Genomic DNA, 10,748 nt, shown 5'->3' with positions numbered 1-10,748 from the left:
TACATTATTCTCAGTACCACGTGCACTCATTCTAAAATTGACCATGTAATTGGAAGTAAAATACTCCTCAGCAAATGCAAAAGAATGAAAATAATAACAAACAGTCTGTCAGTCCACAGTGCAATCAAATTAGAACTCAGGATTAAGTAACTCACTCAAAACCACACAACTACATGGAAACTGAACAACATGCTCCTGCATGGCTACTGGGCAAATACCAAAATTAAGGCAGAAATAAATAGGTTTTTTGAAACCGGTGAGAACAAAGACACAACTTACCAGAATCTCTGGGGCACAGCTAAAGCAGTGTTTAGAGGGAAATTTATAGCACTCTAGATGTGCTATAAATGCCCTCAGGAGAAAGCAGGAAAGATTTAAAATCAACACCCTAACATCACAATTAAAAGAACTAGAGAAGCAAGAGCAAACAAATTCAAAAGCTAGCAGAAGACAGGAAATAACTAAAATCAGAGAGAACTGAAGAAGATAGAGACACGAAAAATCCTTCAAAAAATCAATGAATCCAGGAGCTGTTTTTTGAAAAAATTAACAAAATAGACCACTAGCCAGCATAATAAAAAAGAGAAGAATCAAATAGATGCAATAAAAATTACAAAGGGCTATCACCACTGATCTCACAGAAATACAAACTACTCTCAGAAAATACTACAAACACCTCTACACAAATGAACTAGATAATCTAGAAGAAATGGATAAATTCCTGGACACATACACCCTCCCAGGGCTAAACCAGTTAGAAGCTGAATCCCTGAATAGACAAATAACAAGTTCTGAAATTGACGCAGTGATTAATAACATACCAACCAAAGGGAAAAAAAAAAAACCCAGGCAGGCCCAGACAGATTCACAGCCAAATTCTACCAGAGGTACAAAGAGCAGCTAGTACCATTCCTTCTGAAACTATTCCAAACAATAGAAAAAGAGGGACTCCTCCCTAACTCATTTTACAAGGCCAGCATGATCCTGATACCAAAACCTGGCAAAGACACAACAACAAAAGAGAATTTCAGGCCAATATCCCTGATGAATATCGATGCGAAAATCCTCAATAAAATACTGGCAAACTGAATCCAGCACATCAAAAAGCTTGTCCACCACGATAAAGTCGGCTTCATCCCTGGGATGCCAGGTTGGTTCAACATATGCAAATCGAAAACATAATCCATAACCTAAACAGAACCAATGAATAAAACCACATGATTATCTCAACAGATGCAGAAAAGGCCTTTGATAAAATTCAACATTGCTTCATGCTAAAAACTCTTAATAAACAAGGAAACAATTTTATTTACAATATCATTTTAAAAATACGTAGGAGTAAATTTAACTGAGGAAGTGAAGGATCTGTGTACTGCAAACTATCAAACATTGGTGAAAAAATTGAAGATGACACAAATAAAATTGAAAGCCACCCCATGTTCATGAATTAAACGAACTAATATTGTTAAAATGTCCCTACTACTCAAATCTACAGATTCAATGCTATCCCTATCAAAATTCCAATGTGATCTTCACAGAAATAGAAAAAAAAATCCTAAATTCATGCAGAACCACAAAAGGCTCTGAACAGCCAAAGAGATCTTAATGAGAACAAAACTGAAAGCATTACACTACAGGATTTCAAAATATATTTCAAAGTTATAGCAGTCAAATCACTTGATACATAAAAACAGACACATCAACCAATGGAATAGGAGAGAGAGCCCAGAAATAAATGGGACTCACACATCTATGTGATTTTGATTTTTGACAAATGTGCCAATAATGCAAAATGGGAAAAGGATAGTATCTTCAATAAATGGTGTTGGGAAACTGAATATCTACTTACAGAAAATGAAAACGAACACTTAGCTCACCTCTTATACAAGAATCAACTCAAAATGGATTAAAGACTTAAATGTAAGACCTGGAACTGTAAAACCACCAGAAGAAAACAGAGGAAGTTCTCCTTAATATTGGTGTGGGTAGTGATTTCTTAGAAATGATCCCAAAAGAATAGGCAACAAAAGCAAAAATAGATAAATGGGATTGCATCAAACTAAAAAGGTTCTGTACAGCAAAGGAAACGATAGAGTGAAGAGACAAACCACAGATTGGGAGAATATATTTGCAACATACATTGGATAAGGGGTTAAAATCCAAAATATTTAAGAAACTCAAACTACTCAATAACAAGAAAACACGCCTATTAAAAATGGACAAATGACTTGAATAGAAATTGCTTTAAAAAGAGACATACAAATGGTCAACAGATACATGAAAAACTGCACAAGTTCTCTAATCATAAGAGAAATTGCAAGTTAAAAACAGGAGGAGCTATCACCTCATACCTGTCAGATTGGCTATTGTCAAAAAGGTTAAAGATAAGTGTTGACAAGGATGTAGAAAAAGGAAATATGTATACACTATTCGTGGTATTGTACATTTTTATAGCCATTGTAGAAGATAGTATGAAGGTTTTTCAAAAAAAAAAATAGAAAATTAACACATGATTCAGCAATCCCATTACTGGGCACATACTCAAAGGAACTGAAATCAGTATATCAAAGATATGTCTGCACTCCCAACTTAAGTGTCTGGCAATGCACGAATAGATTTTTTTTTTTTTTTTTTGAGACAGAGTCTCACACTGTCGCCTGAGCTTGAGTGCAATGACACAATCTTGGCTCGCTGCAACCTCCGCCTCCCAAGTTCAAGCAATTCTTCTGCCTCAGCCTTCTGAGTAGCTGGGATTACACCATGCTCAGCTAATTTTTTTGTATTTTTAGTACAGATAGGGTTTCACCATGTTGGCCAGGCTGGTCTCAAACTCCTGACCTTGTGATCTGCCCACCTCAGCCTCCCAAAGTGCTGGGATTACAGTGTGAGCCACTGCGCCCGGCCTAGATTTTTAAAATGTGGTGCATATACACAATAGAATATTATTCTGCCCTAAAAAAAAAAATCTGTCATTTGCAACAACACAGATGAACCTAGAGGACATTAACGTTAAGTGATATAAGCCAGGCAGAGAGAGACGAATACCGTATGATCTTGCTTATACGTGGAATCTAAAAAAGATGAATTCATAGAAGTAGAGTAGAATATTGGTTACCAGAGTCTAGGGATTGTGGGAGTGGATGGGGAAAAGGGAGATGTTGGTCAATGGGAATAAAGTTTTAGTTAGAAGGAATAAATTCTGGTGCTCTATTACACAGCACAGTGACTATAATAATCACATACTGTTATATGATTATTTCAAATACCTAAAACAGAGGATTTTAAATGTTCTCATCACAAAGAAATGATAAATATTTGAGGTGATAAATGTGCTAATTAGCCTGAATTGATAACTCCACAATGTATTATATATGTATTAAAACACCACATTGCAGTTTACAATATATATATTTGTCATTTTTCATTTTTCCTTTTTTTTTTTTTTTTTGTGACAGAGTCTCACTCTGTCGCCAGGTGCCAGGCTGGAGTGCAGTGGCACAATCTTGCCTCACTGCAACCTCTGCCTCCCGGGTTCAAGCAATTCTCCTGCCTCAGCCTCCCGAGTTGAGGGATTGAGGGTTGAGCCACCGCGCCCGGCCTATATTTGTCATTAAAAATAAAATGAAACTTAAAAATATATACAAAGGAGACCCCAGAAAACTAGGTCTTCTATTCTACCATGTGAGGACACAGAGAGGTATCTTCTTTGAGGAAGGCAGTCTCACCAGACACTTAGTCTGCTGACACCTTGATCTTGGACTTCCCAGCCTCTAGAACTGTGAGAAGTAAATGTCTATTGTTTACAAGCCACTCAGTTTATAGTATTTTGTTATAGCAGTCCAAACAGACTAAAACATAGAACATCTTCCATTTAGCAGAATTTACTCTGAGCTTACCAATACCCCAGCACTTAAAGAGAAGTTAGTTTCTCAATTTAAAATATTGAGTCTGTAAAGAGCCATTTAAAGGCACCAATACATTTGTCCAGCAAAGTGTTCTCTCCCTAAGCCCTGGCTGTAGGCTGCACCACTGCCTCTGCAACTCTGACCTTGGCTCCGGCCGCCATGCTTACTCACACACCAGGTGCCAGCCACTGAGTCCGCAGGAGGGTGAGGCGCTTTGCAGGGCAAGTGGAGAATCTGCTAGTTCCCCAAGGAATGGTGGCTGCCATTAAATATCGTAAAATGCAAATTTGAAGAAGCTCACAAGGCAATTTCATAAGATTATTAAAGTAATAAGATCAAAGTTAGTTAAAAAGTACATTTTTAGAAAAATAGTCCAGTGACCTGGTATGAGAGACAGATACAACTAAAAAACTGCAGCTCTGTGCCTGTGGCCCAGAAATAATTATTCTATTTATGTTATTGATGATGGCCAGATGACCAATAACACAAATATAGTTTAATATATAAGTAGTAATACATAAAATTTTGATTTTTATCTCAATAAACATAAATATATTTTAGAAATAACTTTATTTTTAAAATGTTTTCAACAAAACTGTTTTACTAGTTTACCAATATAATAAAAATAGATTTTTCACCCCATATATTAATATTTCAAAAAAATCAAATAACATTAATCAGTTAAGTGCTTCTTTATCCCAAACATCTCCTGGTTTGGATAATAAATTATATGTTTACTCTAGGCCAGGCGCAGTGCCTCATGCCTGTAATCCCAGCACTTTGGGAGGCCAAGGTAGGTGGATACCTGAGGTCAGGAGTTTGAGACCAGCCTGGCCAACATGGTGAAACCCTATCTCTACTAAAAATACAAAAATCAGCTGGGTGTCATGGCACACGCCTGTAGTCCCAGCTACTGAGGAGGCTGAGACAGGAGAATCACATGAACCCAGGAGGTGGAGGTTGCAGTGAGCCAAGATCTCACCATTGCACTCCAACCTGGGTGACAGAGCAAGACTTTGTCTCAAAAAAAGAAAAAATCTTGTATGTTTTCTCTAGAAAGAGGAGAATAAAGAACTAACCGGTAGAGTTCTACAGAGATCACTGATAAACTTGGCAGGAGGAGCGTTAGTGGACTCGGGAGCTGTATTGGAGAAGGCTGAAAATAAAGCAAAGTAAGGAAGAGAAGAGATGACAATACATTTTTTTAAATATGTTTTGCTTTTAATAAGAGCAAAGAAAATGAGATGGTATATAGTGGAAGAAGTGAGGTCGGGAGATACTATTTTTGCAACTAGGTTATAAAGTATCTATGTGTGTTTGCGTTACTGCCCAGTAATGAGGCAGAAATTGATGACACAAGGTGGAGGGAAAGGGATAGAGCCCAAATAACTATTGACTTTTCACTCAAAGCAACCATAGCATCCTTCTGGAAGACATGTTAGTTTTTCTCTTCCTTATTCTGCTTAATTCCCCTATGATTTGATCTTTATTTGTCTTTTTTATAAGCATAAATAGTAACATAAATAGAATAACTAAAATAGAATAATTAATTCTGGTACATAGCAGTATTAGTTTTCCAGCCATATCTCTCTCTATACAAGACCACTGGAATTATTGAGAATGTCTTTTTAAACTAACATGAATCTTACCAACTTGCTTATCTTCTCTTCAAATCAGTTTCGAAAAAATAGGAAAGAGAGGAACCGAGAGGAGGAAGAAGGAAGTGAAAAAAGTTTCTTTTTAAAAGCAGAACCTTCCTCTGTGCTTTGAAGACATGGATTAGATGCTAATAATTGTCTCTGAGCAAATAACCTAAGAAATGTGTGTGCACATATCTGTGTGTGTGTGTATATGTGTGTGTGTATATATGTGTGTATACGTGTGTGTGTATGTGTGTGTGTATGTGTGTGTATATATGTGTGTGTATATATGGGTATGTGTATATATGTGTGTGTGTGTATGTGTGTGTGTGTGTGTGTATGTGTGTGTATATGTGTGTGTGTGTGTGTGTGTGTAGGGGACTTGCTGTTCTTTTCATTGTTTCCCCTAATTAACTTGAGAAAATGCTAGCAAGCGTTGGCTGACATTTCATGATCTTTCTGACCAACAGTTAAACACAGGTTTCTTTGTTTTTCATTACCCCAGAATAGATTTTCCTATGCTGATAAAGAGAAAGTGATTAGGTACTTCAATTTAGCTTGCATGTTGAAAATATCAAAATTGTCATAAAATTTAGCCCTTCTCTTTCTGATATTTATCATGTTAGGTTACGCACATGCTGCTGCTGATAGGGTTTTTGAGTCAGCTAGAAAAGCACAATTTATTAGACAGACGACTTTAAGTTCATGACCCTATACACTAGCTAGTTGAGAAGACTGTATAAGAATGAAACAATTTTGGCCAAGCACAGTGGCTCATGCCTGTAATCCCAACACTTTAGGAGGCTGAGGCAGGCAGATCACCTGAGGTCAGGAGTTCAAGACTAGCCTGTCCAATGTGGTGAAACTCCATCTCTACTAACAATGCAAAAATTAGCTGGACATGGAGGTGTGCACCTGTAATCCCAGTTACTCAGGAGGCTGAGGAAGGAGAATCACTTGAACCAGGAGGCGGAGGTTGCAGTGAGCCGAGATCACGCCAGTGCACTCCAGCCTGGACAATAGAGCGAGACCGTGCTTGTTTTGGGACATTCAAGATTCAACTACACCATGAGAAATTCCCACAATAACATTTATGTCAAAAGTCCATCTAGTCTTGGTTTGAACTGTCTGTTCTGGGATGACTACAATTGTTAGGGGAAATATATTTATGTTGAACCACCGTACTTTCCTTGGAGCAACACTTATGGTTTACTATGGTTTAAACACAAGCCTCTTCGTTTTTCACGACCATGTCTTTGGAGACACTTTGACGCCAAACACCAGCATTTCAAATACGTAGCCATAATTATCACACTAATCCACCTGATCCCTTAATCACAGCCCCCTCACTAGGTTTCCTCTTTTCCGGGCCAATCAATCCCAATTCTCTCACTGTTTCTCATATGGAGGTGCTGAACATAGCCCTGGAAACAAACCTAGTACTCAATAAATGATCATTTTGTCTGTCTTATCGTTCGGTGCCTGATCTTTTACCATCTGTTGCCCTCTGGTGGACAGTCTTCCAGATCATTAATGTTCAAATGGCGTATTATTCATCTATTAATGATAATACTATTAAGAACTAACATTTATGAAAAGTGTATAATGTGCCAAGCACTTTGCTAAGTGTGTTCAGACATTCCCATTTAATCCCCAAAACAAACTTAAGGTGCTATTATGGCAATTCCTATTTTATGGATGAGGAAAACAAGACTTAGAACGGTTAAGAAACCTGATTAGGGTGGCACAGCTCAGGAGTGAGGGCAGTGATCCTTCACCCTTTCTCCCAAGCCTTCATTTACTTGCATCACAGTGCCATCTTAGAACATTATTTTGGTTCTGATGTAAATTGTGGTTTCCTCCTTTCACTTTCTTTGTGACAGTTTTTTTTTTTTTTAATGTTCCAATAAAACTTTACATTCATGGGCTGGTCGTGGTGACTCGCGTCTGTGATCCCCGCACTCTAGGAGTCCAAGGCAGGCAGATCACCTGAGGTCAGGAGTTCCAGACCAGCCTGGCCAACATAGTAAAACCCCCTCTCTACTAAAAGTACAAAAATTGGCCAGGCGTGATGGCACACACCTGTAATTCCAGCTACTTGGGAGGCTGAAGCAGGAGAATCGTTTGAGTAAGGAGTTGGAGGTTGCAGTGAGCTGAGATCACGCCACTGAACTCCAGCGTGGGCTACAGAGTGAGACTCAGTCTCAAAAACAAATAAACAAGACTTTACATTCATAAACAGGCAGCAGGCAGGATGTACTTTGATGACTCCTGTATTAATTAGTTTAAATTTGTTTTGTCATTTAATTATCCTAAATAACCTTTGCATAAGAAATCAGACCTGGTGCAGTGGATCATGACTGTAATCCCAGCACTTTGGGAAGCCAAGGCAGGTGGATCACCTGAGGTCAGGAGTTCAAGACTAGCCTGGCCAACATGGGGAAACTCCATTTTTACTAAAAATACAAACATTAGTTGGGCATGGTGGGTGGACACCTGTAATCTCAGCTACTCAGGAGGCTGAGGAAGGAGAATTGCTTGAACCCAGGAGGCAGAGGTTGCATTGAGCTGAGATCATGCCATTGCACTCCAGCCTGGGCGACAAGAGTGAAACTCCATCTCAAAAAAAAAGAAATCAGAGGTTATTCAACTTGACCACCTGACATTAATACAAGTATTCTACTCAATAAGTAGCAAAACTGAAATTGAAACTCAAGTTTTCTTTTTTAAAAGATTTAATTAATTTTTTAATTGACAATAATTGTACATATTCATGGGGTACATAGTGATGTCTTGGTATATATAATGTATGGTGACCAGATCAGAATAGTTAGATTATTCATCCTGACGATTTTATTGTAAAGCTCAAAGCTATAATCACAGAGATACATGTTTTTGGAGTCTTCTTGTGCTATTTGATTGTTTTGCATTGCTTACTCAGAGCCTGACCTTTGCTTGACACTATGAAAATTGCATGTACTTGCACACATATGTTTATTGTAGCACTGTTCACAATAGCAAAGACTGGAACCAACCCAAATGTCCATCAATGAGAGACTAGATAAAGAAAATGTGGCACATATCCACCAAGGAATACTATGCAGCCATTAAAAAGGATGAGTTTATGTCCTTTGCAGGAACATGGATGAAGCTGGAAACCATCATTCTCAGCAAACTAACACAAGAACAGAAATCCAGATACTGCATGTTCTCACTCATAAGTGGAAGTTGAACAATGAGAACACATGAACACAGGGAGGGGAACATCACACACTGGGGCCTGTCAGGGGGTTGGGAGCTAGGGGAGGGATAGCAGTAGGAGAAATACCTAATGTAGATGATGGGTTGATGGGTGCAGCAAACCACCATGGCACGTGTATAGCTATGTAACAATCCTGCACGTTCTGCACATGTATCCCAGAACTTAAAATCTGTTCTGACGGTTCAGTTTGTTCAGGGAATTTTTGTGGGAAATTATGACCTAACCATAGAAGACTCCTACAGAAAGTTAAGTTGAAGCCGATTGCCAACAGTGTATGCTCGAAATCCTGGATACTGCAGAGACAGAGCAATTTACAGCAATGAGGGATTTGTATTTGAAGAATGGCCAGGGTTTTGCACTAGCATATTCTATTACAGCTCAGTCCACGTTTAACGACTTACAGGACCTGAGGGAACAGATTTTATGGGTTAAGGACACAGAAGACGTTCCAATGATTTTGGTTGGCAATAAATATGACCTGGAAGATGAGTGAGTAGTTGGCAAAGAACAGGGCCAGAATTTAGCAAGACAGTGGTGTAACTGTGCCTTTTTAGAATCTTCTGCAAAGTCAAAGATCAATGTTAATGAGATATTTTATGACCTGGTCAGACAAATAAATAGAAAAACACCAGTGGAAAAGAAGAATCCTAAAAAGAAATCATGTCTCCTGCTCTAAGCCCACAGTAGCAGCTGCTTTGAGCCAGATTACAGGAATGAAGAACTGTTGCCTAATTGGAAAGTGCCGGCATTCCAGACTTTAAAAAATAAATCTGAAGAGGCTTCTCCTGTTTTATATATTATGTGAAGAATTTAGATCTCATATTGGTTTGCACAAGTTCCCTGGAGAAAAAAAATTGCTCTGTGTATATTTCTTGGAAAATAAGACAATAGTATTTCTCCTTTGCAATAGCAGTTATAACAGATGTGAAAATATACTTTAATATGATTATACAAAAGATCATGGATGCATTTCAAATGTTAGATATTGCCTATCATTTACTACCATAAAATATACGCAAATCTATTCTAAAAAGTTAAGACTTATCAAAACGTACACAAACACAGATTATACATGGTAGTATTTGCAGTTGATAAAAGAAAAACTTCAGCCAAATTAAATTTAAAGGAGTTTAATTGCGCAATGAAGGATTTGCGAATCGTGCAGCCCCCTGAATTACAGCAGATTCACAGAGACTCCAGGGATGCCTCGTGATCAGAAAAAAATTATAGACAAAAAAGTTGAAGTGACTTTCAGGAATCAGAATTGAGGTACAGAAACAGCAACATTGGTTACAGCTCAGCGTTTGCCTTATTTGAATAGTTTGAACACTCAGCAGTCTATGAGTGGATGAAGTATGGCCACTAGGATTGGCCAACATTCAACAATTGTTATGGGTACATACTATTAAGTTAGGTTTTCAATTTTGTCTGACTATTAAGCTAGGATACAGTTCATCTAGAAGGGCTCACATATAGAAGTACGGAGTCCTTCTCAGACCATATTTAATTTGCTTCAGTGATTTTTCACTTTTGGTCATTTTCTCAATTTTGAGAGATTGACCAAAACCTTAGTCATTGATGTGGCTATCACTATTGTAAATGTACTTATATGGTTTTGCTGTAGAAGAGAACTCCAAGAGAGGGCCATCATGAAAGTCCAGAAAGATTACACCATTAAAGATGCCATCATTGTTGTAGAAAAAGTGGTGAAAGCCATTAAGCCTGAGACAATAAATTCTGCTTGAGAAAACTGTGTTCAAATGTTGTGTGTGACTTCATGGGATTTATGACAGAGCTAATCAAGGAAATTATGAAAGATATTGTGGATATGGCCAAAAGAAAAAAAGATGGGATAAAGGATTTCAAGAAAGAGTTCTCACCAAAATTCAAGAGCTAATAGACACCACGCTAGAGGAATTAACAGAAGATGACTTGATGGAG

At 38.0% G+C, this 10,748-nt stretch overlaps 1 pseudogene; it reads left to right on the top strand.

Moving 5' to 3' along the window:
* Positions 1-1,054: 1,054 nt before the first annotated feature.
* LOC105715498 (ras-related protein Rap-1A-like) lies at positions 1,055-9,483 on the top strand (annotated as a pseudogene).
* Positions 9,484-10,748: the final 1,265 nt, after the last annotated feature.

Source organism: Aotus nancymaae, unplaced genomic scaffold (assembly GCF_030222135.1).
Source record: "Aotus nancymaae isolate 86718 unplaced genomic scaffold, 86718_ANA_hifiasm-v0.15.2.pri h1tg000108l, whole genome shotgun sequence".
In the NCBI taxonomy this organism is placed as follows: domain Eukaryota; kingdom Metazoa; phylum Chordata; class Mammalia; order Primates; family Aotidae; genus Aotus; species Aotus nancymaae.
The sequence above is the reverse complement of the archived record's forward strand: the minus strand, read 5'-3'. Positions and strand labels throughout refer to the sequence as shown.